Genomic DNA, 15,756 nt, shown 5'->3' with positions numbered 1-15,756 from the left:
TTTCATTGGAATTTATAGAAATGTATTCAGCCTATGCTGAAAAATAAGGGTAAAGCACCTCTGAGTGCTAAGTTGGCCTGAGAAGCTTACTGCTCTGCAGGTGGCCAAGAATACACCATTCTCTCCTTTAAAAATCCTTGAAAATGCCACATAAAAGAATTATGAATGTTAAGCCCCTACACCTATCGTTCCTCAGTCCTTATTTTTCTCTATTCCTCTGTTAATGGTCTAAGTAATGTGAAGTTTGATGAAGCCCAAATCCTCTTAGCTGAGTTTTCGCTTCTCTTATCATTTCTCACTCAGCCTACACATCTGTTCACTGCCTTCAGGCAGTCTCTGCTCTCCCCAGTCACTAACTTGGATTTATTCAGTATTTTTCATGCAGAAAAGAAGTCCAGGTGGAACTGGATGAAGCTGGTGAAATACCTCCCACCACATAACTCTTTAAAATGTTGCTATTGCTTTTGAGGCTTCAAAAATTCAGAAATACTGCAGCACGTTAAGCAACGTTCTTCAGAGTGCAGGATGTGAAAAGCTACCTCCAGATATACAAAACAAGCTCACTGCAACTGAGCCCTCGATAATTTGGCAGTGCAAAGCTTTATGGTGAAACAGAGGCTCACAGGCAGCCTGCAATTTCTCTGCATGACCTCTTGACCTGCAGAGTACGAAGGGACAGGGAAGCAGTTGGGACTAGTAGAGTTCGACTACTGTTGTCTCTGGATTGTCTGGATATTGACAGCTCTGGCCTCCCTCAGCTCACTCCTCCTACTGCCAAGGCCAGCTTTCATTTGAAAGTCCCTTTACCGTTTTCAAAAGGCACAAATAGCCAAGGGGCAGCAGGTTGGGAATCCCTGCTCTGGATCCATCTCATCCTACATTTCTTTGAGATGACATAAGTATAATTTGCTAGCTCATTCAAGTCTAATTTAGGTATGGCTTGGCATAGGAAAAGACCACTTGTTATAACACGGAATATAGTGCCAAAATACATAAAATTGCAATTACACAAAGCACTGTATTCCAACAATATGGATTCAAAGTTGAGCACCTAAATTTGGAAGTGCTGGAGCTAAACTTGAAATATCTGCTACACTATTCACTTTACCATGTAGTCATTTGCTTTGCTTCAATTTCTTCTTTTAAAAACCTGGCTTTGCATTCTTAGTGGCATTTATAATAATTTTCTTAGTTAACATTTCCTTTTTTTTTTTTTTTATCATACTTACGAAATCATCTCCCAAAGAGTGAACGAAGTGTTTGTAGGTTTCATGTTTGGGCAACCATTGTAAGGTTTCGTGTTTGGGCAATCCCCTGGGACCTTTTCCATTTGTGGATGTTGATGCCACCATAAAAATAAAATTCCATAACTGTATTGTCAAAAACTGTGACACAACATATAGAGAAATTTGCATTAGCTATATAACAAAAGGCCATGGAACAACATTTCATAAAAGTATGAGAGCTTCCCCATCTCACAGATGCAGGATCTTCATTGTTTTATTGTACAGAGACACAACATGTGAGGCTCAGTAGTCAACAATTATGCCAGTACAAAGTTCATTGCCATACTAACAACACTGCCAGCAGCAACAACTAATGACTAAAGAAGCAATTAATGCATAGGTTGTCCAAGGGAAGTTAACATTCAGTGCTGTGACGCACATTTCTAAGTTGGCTAGCGCATGTATTTTGGTTATGAAAGATTACTTCAGATGGTTCCAAGAAAGAGACATAGATATCATATTTACTTTCCTCACTGCTGCAAATTATTCCTGTATTTCCCATGTAACAGAATCCTCTGGCTGATTTGTTCTTCCCAGAAGAGTGAACACATTGTCATCCACCAGACCAACAGCTTACCACACATACCTCCCTCTCATAACTGTGAAGGTTAAAACAGCTTGCATTTTGAACTTGTATGTTGTTTTCATTACCTGACAAAGAGGTGTTATTAACTTTCCACATTGTTTTACAAAAAAATGCTTAAAGAAATAGTAATTATTGAACTGCTCTATAAATTCTCCAAGTCTGGAAACATGGATATAAAGAAACAACATTAAAAAATTCCATAAGGCCACATTTCCAAACTAGAGACATTGAGCAACGTGGCATACCTCTGGATGGGGAACAATACATTATAACAGTACATATGTATTGTCAAATGAAGAATAATAGTTGTGTATACATTTACCATTTCCTTTGTGTAATTACCTGATTATCAGAATGAGATGAAGGTTTTGCCTATTAAAAAGGCACACCCATTCTGCGAGTACCTCTTTTGCAAGAAACATTCTGCTTTACAGGTAAAAACCAAGATGAGTGGTGACAACATAAATGTGTGGCTTTTCTTTCTGCTTTGGTTTTATTTTTAAGTGCAAGTTTTAAACAATAAACCTGTATTTTTAGTAGCGGAGCTATGTGGAAAGACCTTGGTTAGTCAAGGTGCCGATAATAGAATTTGTTCACTGTATTCTTTTTTGGTTTCTGGTTTTAAGTTTGCTTTGAAGACCATATTCCTCCTGAATCTAATGGTGAAAAAGCATTAGGTGCAATTGGACCAGGCTGGTCCTATTAGCAGGATTCTTTGAATGAATAAGTAACTGTTCGTGATCAGCCAGTCTCTCTTTGTAAGATGCATCAGAGTAAATGGAATGTTTCAAGAAAAAAGGCAGTAACAGTACAGTGCCTATTAGAAGCTATTTCTCCTTCCCTGAAATTATATATTTTAAGCCAGTCATGTACCCAGCACAGCATGAAATACATACAAGGATCCAGAATGGATTCCCTGTCCAGAGGGTAAAGGATGACTCTAGGTCCTACCGGTAAAGGATGACTCTAGGTCCTACCACAGGATGCTGTTTTCTGCAGAAAGTGCCATGTGAAGTGTTGCGAAATGCAGGAAGGACACATTCACAGGCCTGCTCTGATCTTTTCTCGATAGGTCTCTACAACAGTACATGCTCAGAAGGGGATCCTATGTTGACCAAGAAAATATTTGAGCATCTCTAATCAGAGGAACTGGGATTTCTGAATAGCAAAAGCCATATGCAGTATACATGAGCAGAATTGAAGTGAACAAGGCATCGTGTTGGGATTTAGAAGCTCTTTCATTTGTACACTGTAACTGCATTTAATCACCTCCTAAATTTAAAAAGTGTTGATAAAGTAGCACTGTATTACATAAAAGAAAATTTCAAAAACAAAGGCATTTTCATTCTTTTTAAAATTTTGCAGAGCAATTTTACAGCTTCTTTTATGTATTTTAAAGAATTAAATTTTATTGAAGCCAGATTTTGCATTTTATAAAGTTAAGAAAGGAAAACGTATCACAGAATTCTGCTTTTAAACTAAAACCTTAGCAGGATTAGCAGGATCATTACAAAGTATCACACTCAGGCTGCAGTTAACTTTCCCAATGCATTTCCTGGCCCATGCCATTGGCATAATTTCTAAGCAGAAACCCAGCTAATAAGTCTGGGGTTTTGTCAGAGCTGAGACAACATATTCCTAATTACCTACAACAAATTTAGAAATACCTGTCAGATAATTTTTCCTGTGATGTCCTCCAGACTCACTGATGGAAAACAGACTGTCAAACTCCTATGACATCCTGAAAGCAGGCTGAGGCATCGTGATAAGGGCTCTCTTTTCTGGCTGATCAAAACTGGAGCTGTTTATTTCACAGTATTCAGCCCTGTGTTTATGATGCAAGTAAATCACAACCACTGGGAAGACCTGTTTCCTTCTGGTAGTGAGAGGTGTCCCTGTCCATGGCAGGGGGGTTGGAACTAGATGATCTTGAGGTCCTTTCCAACCCTAACTATTCTATGATTCTATGATAATATAACTTATGTTATGATTTCATATTTGGTCTGAGTTTTGAAATGTCAAGTTGACCACTATTGCTGGGATCACAGTCTGAGCTGAATTGTGAGTATCCTGAGATACTGTGTCTCAGGTGCACTGAGTGAACAGCATAACTTTTTCTTTATAAGCATAAAAATGCCCAAAAGTTTTAGGTCAAATGTTCCCGGGCTGAAAACAGTGCTGCCTTGCATACCACTGCAGGAGGTACCCCCAGCATTCAGAATAGCTGTTTCTTGTTGCTAGGGCAGTTCATGTGTTTATTTTTCATTTTCAAGATGGCGTGTGACATTTAGCAGAAAGAAAAGCCTAAGGATTATGCTATAGCATCCACCTAGACACTTTTTCACCTCTTCTTCAACCCTGTCATCTTCTAAAAGTGACCAGGGCACTGATTTAACAGAAGAGCAGTTCAGTCAGGGTGAAGGGCACTGCCCACTGGGTGGTCAGGGAATCATAAAGCACAGGATCCTGAATAATAATGTTCAGACCGAAGCAGGTCTCTAACCTGCTTCTCACCTGGTTTTCCTTCCAAATTATCCATTGCATCAGGACATCTACCCCAGTAACTCTCCAGATATTTGTGCAGTTTCCTTGTGTAACTAGTAAGAAACTGACCATTTCCTTTATCAGCAGACTTGGCAAGCAAGCACAACAGGAGGCATGGAGAGACAAGACAAAGGTCTGGATTAAAGTGGGACCTGGTCTGAGGTCTAGAAAATTCGGAGGAATTACAGTTTTGGCTGTCTGTGCCCTGCGGACTCAGTGCAGAATTGTTGCTAAAACATAATAATAATTAAACAACTTATCTGATGGTTACACTCAGTCTCCTTTCAAACTACACAATGAAGTCGAGCAGCACTGCTGAAGCAATCGCAGAGAAATACCAACAGAAATCACTGTTCAGTTTAGTGGAGGATTAAGGCAGAGTTAAGGAAATTATCAGCATTCAACATATCACACCAAGCAGTAATTAAAAGCCCAGAAGTATAAAAACTGGGATAGCAGAGGATCTTGTGACTTAGATTGCTCCAGGAGCCATCACATTAGCTGCATATGATAATGGAATATCTAAGATCTTTCCATAATTTCTAGCTTATTACTACTATTTTCTTCTTTTTTTTTTTTTCAAGCATTGCTGTGTATGAGGCATGTATAGCACATAGTAAGTTAGCCCTGAGGAGACTTTAGGAGCTAAAAAGGTGGACTGATGACGTGATTTGGGAAGATCCTGTTACAAACGTATGGTCTTTCTTTCTTTCTCTCTCAAAGTGCAATTATACCTAATCTACTCTCCTAGGGGCCTTAACAGTGAACACTGAAGCCGTTTGACATGGAATACAAAAAGATCCTCTGTGCCGAACAGGAGGAATATCATGAGTGGCTCGAGTTGATCCCTCTTAGAGGGTCTTTTCTTTTTTAAAGTAACATATTTACCTAAGCCAGTGACAACTATAAATTTGTAACTCCTTTCAAGCAGAAATTAAACCATTGCTACAGGGAACTTAAAAACAGCAGTGCAATCTAAACAACATTAACTGAGAACACAGAAAGGAAAATGGGTGTTTCACCTGCTTTTCTCCAATTTGCTGAGCCACAGAAGCAGCAGGTTTGCCCATCCATGAGCTTTAAATGTGAATGAGTAGCACCTCGTCCCTCTGCACAGAGATAGGCTGGAGACTTTGGACACCTCCTGCAATTTTGCAAACTAAATATTCAGCTCTTTATCATAAGGTCAGTCACTTCTAATCACTTCTAATCACCATGGATAAAGTGGTTACACAGCTGTCATCAGCTTACATCCCCTGCAGGAGAACATTAAGCCCAGCTCCCTCCTGTCTCCCAGTGGACAGCAGGATTGTAGCTGCTACCTGGCTACCTTGGACTTCGTCTCTGCTCAGCCAGCATCTCCCAGGCAAGCTGCTTCCTTGGCCTCCTGTTCATGTTTAGCCAGACACTGCATTACTCTCTACTCTTTCTAGACTCAGAGACAGTGATAACTCTCAATCTCACCAAAGATCAGGCTGAAAATAAATTGGTACGTAGAAGACACCCGTACGTTCCACTCCTTGTCATATTTGATACTCTCAGATTTGAGAATGCACCTCAGGTTGCAGGCAGGTCTCCCTGACCTTCTCTCCTCTGGGCATTTTCCCATGAGAATGTTGCAGGAATAGATGGCCTGAGGGAGGGCTACTGAGAAGGAGAAACCTCTTGCCAGATGCAAATCTAACCTAGCCCAGATCCCAGCTGAAGACAGATACGACATCAGTACAGATCACTGGTATGGAGTGGGGCTTGCCCTTCCCTCTGTGCTCCTTCAGCATTGCTATTCTGATGCTAGCTGTCCATGTGCTCTCAGCATCATCTGGAAACTATGGGACTGAGCTAGGCAAAAGAGGAGCAATTTCATTTCAGATGTTAAATGACAGTGTGGTGCTAAAACACCGCTGAATCACTCCCATAAACATTTCTTTGTCCCATCTCTAAGGATGGACTAAACTTTCACATGGGGAACACGACGGTGCTTTCTCAGCTGGACAAGTTTGCTGTACATGGCAAAATGGCATGCTCTTCCCTAGAGATCAGGTTGACTGGATTCCTCTGGACTAGTAAAGAGGAAAAGAATTTTAGTCTCTTCCTATTATTAGCTTTTAACCTCCTGGATATCTTGGAGCTAAACAGCTCTGTCTGGCCTTCTGCTGCAAAAGTAAGCACAGATACATTCTTGCCTCCCTCTTCCTCCCTCTAGATGTATTTATAATGACTTCTATTTGCACAGTAATCTACACAAGGTGAAGAGATTTACATTCTGTGTAAAAGTTGACACATTGAGTCTAGCGCTGGGATATTTTGACATCTTTCTCTAGGCTTAACATCAGTAAAATATTCAGAATCAGACCGTGAGGTCTAACCAAGCACAGTAAAAGGGAGATCACTGCATCCATGTTAAGTCCTGTGGAAGAATCTGGCATTTGATACACATTATTTTGTTCTTTAGCCATATTGTACAAAACGTTATTTACTGTGCAGTTTGGTATCTCTTCATTAAGAAAAGTTCTGTGCCTCAGTAGATATAAATGCTACAGTAAACAAGTAGATGGAACACAAACATGTGCCACATATAAGAAAATTTCTGTATACATTTATGAAGTCTTTCAAATTTCTGAGGTTTCCACTGATCAAGAGCATACTCTTTCTAGTTGCTGGCCCTAGAGGTGAAGGTTTTACCTGTGGTGGTTCTGTATAGCAAGTCACCAGTATGATAACTCCAAGCAGAAAGACTTTTACCCCACAAAGACAGAAGCACTGCAGAGCTGCAGTTAAAATGAGGCCACATGCAGTCAGGGGGCAAGGAGGTGATTACCTGGGAATAACTACAAGCACATTAGGAAATAACTAAAAAAAAAGTTTAATAGCCAACCGTATCCTGGGCTGCATCAAAAGGAGCATGACCAGCAGGTCGAAGGAGGTGATCCTGCCCCTCTACTCTGCTCTCGTGAGACCTCACCTGGAGTATTGTGTGCAGTTCTGGTGTCCTCAACATAAAAAGGACATGGAACTGTTGGAACAAGTCCAGAGGAGGGCCACGAGGATGATCAGGGGACTGGAGCACCTCCCGTATGAAGGCAGGCTGAGAAAGTTGAGGCTGTTCAGCCTGGAGAAGTGAAGGCTACGTGGAGACCTCACAGCAGCCTTCCAGTATCTGAAGAGGGCCTATAGGGATGCTGGGGAGGGACTCTTCATCAGGGACTGTAGTGATAGGACAAGAGGTAATGGGTTCAAACTTCACCAGGGGAAGTTTAGATTGGATCTAAGGAAGAAGTTCTTTACTGTAAGGGTGGTGAGGCACTGGAATGGGTTGCCCAGGGAAGTTGTGAATGCTCCATCCCTGATGGTGTTCAAGTCCAGGTTGGACAGAGCCTTGGGTGACATGGTTTAGTGTGAGGTGTCCCTGTCTATGGCAGGGGGGTTGGAACTAGATGATCTTAAGGTCCTTTCCAACCCTAACTGTTCTATGATTCTATGAATATTCAAATGAGATACCAAGACTAGCTTTGGGAAGTGTAACTTTCCTGCTTATGAAAGACCAGACGTGGCAGCACATCTTTGTCCATCAATTTCTTACCCCCTTGGAGGCCTCCACTCTGCCCACTGCAGCCAGCAGAAGGTGAAAGCAGCCTGTCCAAACCTGTGCTGGCACTAAGAGGGGTTGGTTGCTATAGCAATATTCTCTGTTTCGGCTTGCTGCATATATGAATGGCATAATCTGGAATCTCCAGTCCCTAAATCCTTTTTCAAATTAAATTTCATCAGGACATTTATAAATATTTCTTTTTTTTTTTTTCCTAGTTATTTGATAAGTGTAGACATCTATGTGGCTCTGTTAGCCCCTTAGTGGGTAGTCATGCTACACAGAGGGATAACAATTTGAGATAGCTGTGAGAAGCCATTAAGAACCTTGGCAGAAGCCTTTGCCCAAACCAAAGACAAGGCCACTAGCTGAAAAACAAAAGACAGTGTTGGTGGAGAGGCTCTACTGGAAACTGATATGCAAAAGGTTGTGTCTTCCTCAAATACTCAGAATGATTCAAAAATTGAACAAAGAAATAAGAAGGACAAGACACGAAGGGCAAAGAGCTGCTGTAAACAGCTAAGAAAGGGGATTTGAGGTGTGTATAGGCAGGAATAGCACTTAAAGCCAAGAGCAAAGAAACTGCTTCCTGCTATTGGATTCTTACTGCCTTGAGGAAATAAGACTGCATGCACATTTTGTAAGTGAACAGGATTATACCAAAGCAGTAAGTGACTCCATCAGCAGCTTCCTCTCTTAGCTCACTCTGGAGCCCTGGGTTTCTAATTAGTTGGGTCAAAAAGGGGCACCTGTCCTTCATTTCTTGCTCTGTCCTCCCTGTAATGTTCCCGTATTTCTATTTAATTTATTATCAGAGTCCTGCAAATTAATTTGGAGAGACACATCTCTGTTCTTGTAAGAAACAGGCTTTGGGACTTAGGACATAAATGAGAAACACATCAGTAAGAGAGACTCTTCTGATTTTGTTTTTCTAAAGTGAAAAAGATGATTTATAGAATTGTACTATTATAAATGATCATTTACAATAATTCTCTCACATAAGAAGAATTGAATTATATGTTTCCTTAGAGATTTTCTGAGCTGCCAAGAACAAAGCCATCTCAAAAATTTATGGAGTAATCCAAGTATTACCTTGCACTCCCTATGTGAATCTAAATACGAAGTTGTTTGCATTAAGTAGAACATATGTAACCAAATAAAGTGTTCCAAGGGAAAGATACAGAAAACCAGCTCTTTCTGTGCCCTCAAATAAAATTCTAAATTTGGCGTATAGGTAGTAATAAGGAAAATATCTGGACCTGCTCTGACTCCAGTCCTGTGAAGATGGCCTCTTGGGATGCAGAAAGGAGACAAAGCTCCAGCAGCACTGTGACTCACTTAGCTCTCGAGGAAATCCATCTGAAAGCAGATGTTATTTGGGGATTTGTGAGAAAAAGCTCCTGACCCACTCCTGTCTCCACTAACAACTCCTGTACCTGCAACTAGGGAAGAGGTTTGTGCTTGTCTCACATGCAAAGAGAAATTCTAGACTAGGACTTTGCGAACACTGTCATGCTGACTAGGAAAGGCAGAAGTTTTTTAACATTCATGCGAACCAGACGCAGCCTCAGGTGGTGATTGATGGATCAGAGGGGATGTTGAAAACCTCTGATCCACCCAGAGCTTTTCAACATCCCCTCTCCCCAGGTGGAAATTTCTGCTTTTGCACTGCTACCCATCAGCAAACTGCATAACCTTGCTATTGCCCCGGATTTCTATAGCCCCAGAAGGAGTCAGGACAAAGGAGGAGTTTGCTTTGGTAGATGAGGATTGGGTTAGGGATCAGCTATGCAAACTGGACATCTGTAAATCGATGGGTCCGGATGGAATGCACCCACGGGTGCTGAGGGAGCTGGCGGAGGTCATTGCTAGGCCACTTTCCATCATCTTTGGTAAGTCGTGGGAAATGGGCGAGGTGCCTGAGGATTGGCGGATGGCAAAGGTCACACCAATCTATAAGAAGGGCAAGAAGGAGGACCCGGGTAATTATAGACCGGTCAGCCTTACCTCCATCCCTGGAAAGATGATGGAACAACTTATTCTTGACTCCATCACTAGGCATATCAAGGATGAGGGGGTCATTAAGAACAGCCAACATGGTTTTATGAGGGGGAAGTCATGTATGACCAACCTTATAGCCTTCTATGAGGAAGTGACTAGGTGGAGGGATGATGGTAGAGCGGTAGATGTAGTTTTTCTTGATTTCAGTAAGGCATTTGATACTGTCTCCCACAGCATCCTCATAGATAAGCTGAGGAAGTGTGGGCTTGACGATCAAGTAGTGAGGTGGATCGAGAACTGGTTGAAAGGAAGAAGGCAGAGAGTTGTGGTCAATGGCGCAGAATCTAGCTGGAGGTCTGTGACTAGTGGAGTTCCTCAGGGGTCGGTGCTGGGACCGGTGCTGTTTAATATTTTCATCAATGACCTGGATGAGGGAACTGAGTGCACCCTCAGCAAGTTTGCTGATGACACAAAACTGGGAGGAGTGGCTGACACACCAGAGGACTGTGCTGATATTCAGCGAGACCTGGACAGGCTGGAGAGTTGGGCGGGGAGAAACTGGATGAAATTTAACAAGGGCAAGTGTAGAGTCTTGCATCTGGGGAAGAACAACCCCATGTACCAGTACAGGTTGGGGGGTGACCTGCTGGAAAGTAGTGAAGGGGAAAGGGACCTGGGGGTCCTGGTGGATAGGAGGATGACCATGAGCCAGCAATGTGCTCTTGTGGCCAAGAAGGCAAATGGCATCTTAGGGTGCATTAGAAAGGGAGTGGTTAGTAGGTCAAGAGAGGTTCTCCTCCCCCTCTACTCAGCCTTGGTGAGGCCGCATCTGGAATATTGCGTCCAGTTCTGGGCCCCTCTGTTCAAGAAGGACAGGGAATTGCTTGAAGGAGTCCAGCGCAGAGCCACAAAGATGATTAAGGGAGTGGAACATCTCCCTTATGAGGAGAGGCTGAGGGAGCTGGGTCTCTTTAGCTTGCAAAAGAGGAGACTGAGGGGTGACCTCATCAATGTTTACAAATATGTGAAGGGTAGGTGTCAGGATGATGGAGCTAGGCTTTTTTCAGTGATATCCAGTGATAGGACAAGGGGCAATGGGTGTAAACTGGAGCATAGGAAGTTCCACGTTAACATCAGGAAGAACTTCTTTACTGTAAGAGTGACAGAGCACTGGAACAGGCTGCCCAGGGGGGTTGTGGAGTCTCCTACACTGGAGATATTCAAGGCCCGCCTGGACAAGTTCCTGTGTGATGTACTGTAGGTTACCCTGCTCTTGCAGGGGGGTTGGACTAGATGATCTTTTTAGGTCCCTTCCAACCCTTGGGATTCTGTGATTCTGTGATTCTGTGATTCGCAATGTGGCTGGCACTATATGTGCAGCAGCAAAATTGTAACAGTGGAATGTTTGTCATGACTGGAAATGGGTCAGTTGGGAAATAACATTTTCAGGTGCATGCAGAAATCAGCTAAGTGCTTTCAGGTCTTGGAAAATGGTGAGTCCCATACTGGTGAATGCCATGTGCCAAGCAGAGACATGGAGCCAGACTGAATGGGTATTCTGCAGATTAAGTGAAAGCACATAAGCAGCTGTCACTAAACTCCAGCCTGTGATATAATGGCCAAACACATCTGCATCCTTGATACCCAGAGGAGGACATGGTGCATGGTTCCCCCAGCAAGTGCCTTTGTGTGGTTTGTGTTCCCAGAGCAAGCAAACTTCCACACAGGGCAACATGGTAGCCCAAAGGAATAAACAGTATTTTGTGTGATTATTTCAGTCCAAAACATTGAAAATAATGTGATGTCCACATTTCACCTCCAAACAGTATTTTTAATGCAACATGATACGGAGATTATTCATTGTATATGCATGCCTTAGGGTGTATCATATTAGTATATGTGCACAGCTGTTTGTTGTTTGAATGTGTAGATGTACCAAAGGAGAACTTTGAATACATAAAGGCACCAGATACCAGGAATGGGCTTTTCTGAAGAAATAAGACAATATTGCCACATTGAAGGAGAGACTGGCCTTCTCTAAGCAGCAATCTTCTCGGATGTCCACAGTGCCACAGCACACCTTTGTGCAGTGGCCCATGGTCTGGCCTATAACAGGACTATGTCTAAACTAATGTGGCTTCTAAAACTTGCGCTGGGGAAGTTTTCTTCTTTTTCAGGTGAAGGTGAAATGAATTTTGCTGGTAAACTATAATGACATTTCTAAAAGGTATTTTCTATCCCTTGGATTTTTATTAAGGTATACAGTAATGTATTCAAATCGATTGAAATAGATATGTGACGTGAAAGCTTTTGACTGACAGTCTCTGCTTGAAGGACATTTCACAGAAGGAACCTTGACTTTATCAGTTGACTCCCCCCTCCTCTTCTTCATCCTGCATAACTCAAGTGTGCCACTCTGCATGGCATATTGTAAATTCTAGCTTTGATTTATTGATAACCTAAGCAGCATAAGACAGCTGGAAAACCAATTCACCTGTCCAGTTAAAGTGGTTTTATGGCCACTGTATATGTCTGAAGATTTGCAAGTCAGCAATGTGTACCACTAAATCAAACTTTATCAGTTTTACCAGGCTTTTTGAGAGAACAAGAAGGATGCTATCGCTTTACTTCTTAACCTTTGGTGTTTTCAAGAGCCTGTTGTCATTCTCAAGTTGTGCTCAAATGCTTAAGGTTTAATGCAGGATTTATTACTCATCTTTATTGTCTGGGTTCTGTTTTGTGGTTTATTAAAGTCCATAGAGTTTGAAACAGCCACATGTCTATAAATCAAGCTATATAAATAAACCACCTTCTGCCAGAGGAACATAATATTTAGGGTTTGTCCACAAGGGAGAATGTTCTGATATGAGTGGGAATGTCTATGGGAAACACAGTGCCTAATGTACCTCCAGTGCTTGAATGAATGCTCCCATTCTGTGCTGAGTGCTTCCTCGTGCCTCAGCTTAGTTTGATTTGGAAGCAGAGTAAGATAAACCATAAAAAAGCACTCCGAGGATATCAAGATTTTTTCCAGATTGTCCTTGAGCCAGGGATGTGGAATGGGCAGGGTGCAGAATAGCTCTTCTGTTACAGCCCTGCTGGGTTGTTTTCTCCCAATCTACTGTTTGCACACAGTTCATTTCCCAAATACCTGCTCATCCCTAGCTGGTAGCTCTTTCTGATCCTTTCTTGTGAAGCTCTTGATATTTGAATACACAGGCACAGCCTTGTGCCTTCTTAAATGTCCACAGTCACCAAGAGCAGAGAGATGGAAAGCAGAGACAATAAAAACAGCAAGAAATTACACATCTGAATCATGAAGGAGAAATCAGTCAGCTTCAGTCTTTAAAGAATGAATTCAGTCAGCTGCAATAATGCTACTACATTGTAGACCATAACTTTTTGTTATGTGTCTATAGGACCAGCTTGATCTTGACCAAACCTGAGTGATGTGTGAGTGACATTCTTGGCCATGTGTGATGCTTCCTAAAAATCCCGTCAAAACAATGGACAAGGGTTGCACATGGAAGCTCCTTTATTTACAGTTTAAACATGACTGCCTTTGGTCCTTGTGTCCTCTCAGGGATTTACTATCCTCAAGCTACAGAAGCCAGAAGCTACCTTTTGAAGGTACCTACCTGTTGAAGAGGCACAAACTGTGTTCCTTCGGGGAGGAGAGCAATAAGTTTAGTCCCTGTAGTATCATCTGTGAGATCCTCTACATCAGCTGAACTAAGGTGTACCCAAAAAGCACATCACAGCTGTCAGTGTTCTCTGCTGCCAAACCTGGTACCTCTGATATTTTCAAACTGTACACAGGCAAGTAACCCGTGGCTGCAGGGGAAAGATGCATTGAACAGTCATTCAGAAAAAACTCACACGACTAGCAGTGCCTGCCATAGTTCTGCTGTGAATGGCATTTTCGCCCTTGCTAAAGGAATGACAAAGAAACATGGAAACTCCAGCTACAAGCTGAAGTTCATTTCTATTTTTTAAAGCCAGCAATCTGGATTTAGATGCCAGGCTCCAGAAGCTGCTAACAACAAAATAAAGCAGGTGGGGAACTGCTGCCTTATATTTCAGGTGACTTTCACCTTTTACTTGAAAAGGTTTGCAATTAAACAAAAATATTCCTCTTTCTAATGCTGCTGCCTCTCCTCCCATTCCTCCTGATGTGGCTGAACCATTAGGTCTGTAGTAATGAAAAGCATCTTTTTACTCTGTCGCTACCATTGTTTATTTTATCTCTGCAGCTCACGCTAGGTCTTTGAATTAAAAGAAAAAACAGCCCTGCTGTTATCAGTACAGGGCAGAACCAGATGGGAAACTTGTGGTATTGCTCTGAGTAGTGCTGTGCCTTCATGCAGCTGAAGTGTAATGCTGGGAGGTGTTGGGTGCCTTCAGTATCATTCAGCTCATCCAGAAAACAAAGGAAAGGAGCTTCAAAGCTTTCACCATCTCCCTGGAGGTGTTTTGCACCCCAGATTACTCAGCTGTGGCTGGGCAATGTGGCTCTGGTAGGTGACCTCTCCCTCTGTGCCATCAGTCAGACTGACTCAAGCCTTTTTAGGCAGCAGCTTTCCTGAAGTCACTGAAAGTTTCCATGAGCCTGACCCACACACGGCATGAATCTGCATCTCACATACTGGCTTCTCATGGGCAAGTTCAAGCAATTTAGGGCTTGTGTAGCAGAAACAGAAAGGGTGATACCACAAGCTCTCCACCAGCTTCTGCCCTGGGCAGATAAGAGCAGCACTTTTGTAAACTGGTCCAAGGCATTGCCATGACTCAGTTCAAAGCTGTGCAGATAAAATAAGCTACAGTGTTGTTAGGAAAATAAAGGGCAGTGGTGTTAGAAAAATAAAGAGCTTTGTAGAAGCTCCAGAAGCACCAAAAGAAAGGAAAATTTGAAGAGAATAATATTGTAATATTATTATTGCTGTTATTGTTTTGTACTGTGCCCGGACTCCGTAGTCTCCCTCTAGGACTGGAGCTGTTACGTTGGACACTAAAACATGTGAAATGAAAACATAACCTGTAATTTTAGAGGGTTCCCTGCCTAAGAACAAGAGAGGGAAGAATAGAAAAGAAAGGAGGTAGAGGGAGGTATGACTGAAATGTTGTTGTTGAGAGCATGAGTTTCAGGACTCATCTGTGAACTAGTAAGGATATTCTTGGGTACACAAGAGACAAAGTAGGGCACAGCATCATCCTCACATCATAAGAAATTCTTCCCTCTTCCCCCCCCCCCCCCCCCCCAAAGCCAAATACAGAATCTGGGATTTCGGTTCAAAGATGTAAAGAGAGCTGCAGCTCCCGGGTTATGCTAGTTTTCCACAGGAGTCAGACTCCTAACTGCTTTTATCCCAACTGCTTTATCACTTCCCTGCTTCGCAATTTCAGTTCTACTGTCTTTACATCATCCTTTTCGCTGTGTGAACATTGCCTCTCTTGGAGAGACAGCATCCATCTGGGGGCAGGGGAGGAAACAAATATTAAAAAAAACCAAAACCAACAGCCAAAGAAACAGCAGCTGTTTGATTTTGCTCAGACACTAGCAGCATTTGCAGAAGCCCCTGAGGAAATGGCTGAGTGGCCTTGAATCAGTCAGAGCAGTCCAAGGAGAATGAACTTCATCACCTGGCCTTGCTGCTCACGACAGGGCAAGGATACAGCACATGCTCCAGAGGAAGACAAAGTTCACAAGTCTGTTGTTGCCTTCAGGGATGTGAAATGACCTTTGCATTCCCTCA

At 42.4% G+C, this 15,756-nt stretch overlaps 1 protein-coding gene across 2 annotated transcripts in view; it reads left to right on the top strand.

Annotated features, from left to right (window-relative positions):
- HTR2A (5-hydroxytryptamine receptor 2A) overlaps positions 1-15,756 on the top strand; it is a 33,389-nt gene that overhangs the window by 11,602 nt on the left and 6,031 nt on the right. The window lies entirely within an intron of this gene.

The sequence above is a fragment of the Lathamus discolor genome, chromosome 4 (assembly GCF_037157495.1).
Source record: "Lathamus discolor isolate bLatDis1 chromosome 4, bLatDis1.hap1, whole genome shotgun sequence".
NCBI lineage: Eukaryota > Metazoa > Chordata > Aves > Psittaciformes > Psittacidae > Lathamus > Lathamus discolor.
This window is presented reverse-complemented; position numbering and strand designations above follow the sequence as displayed.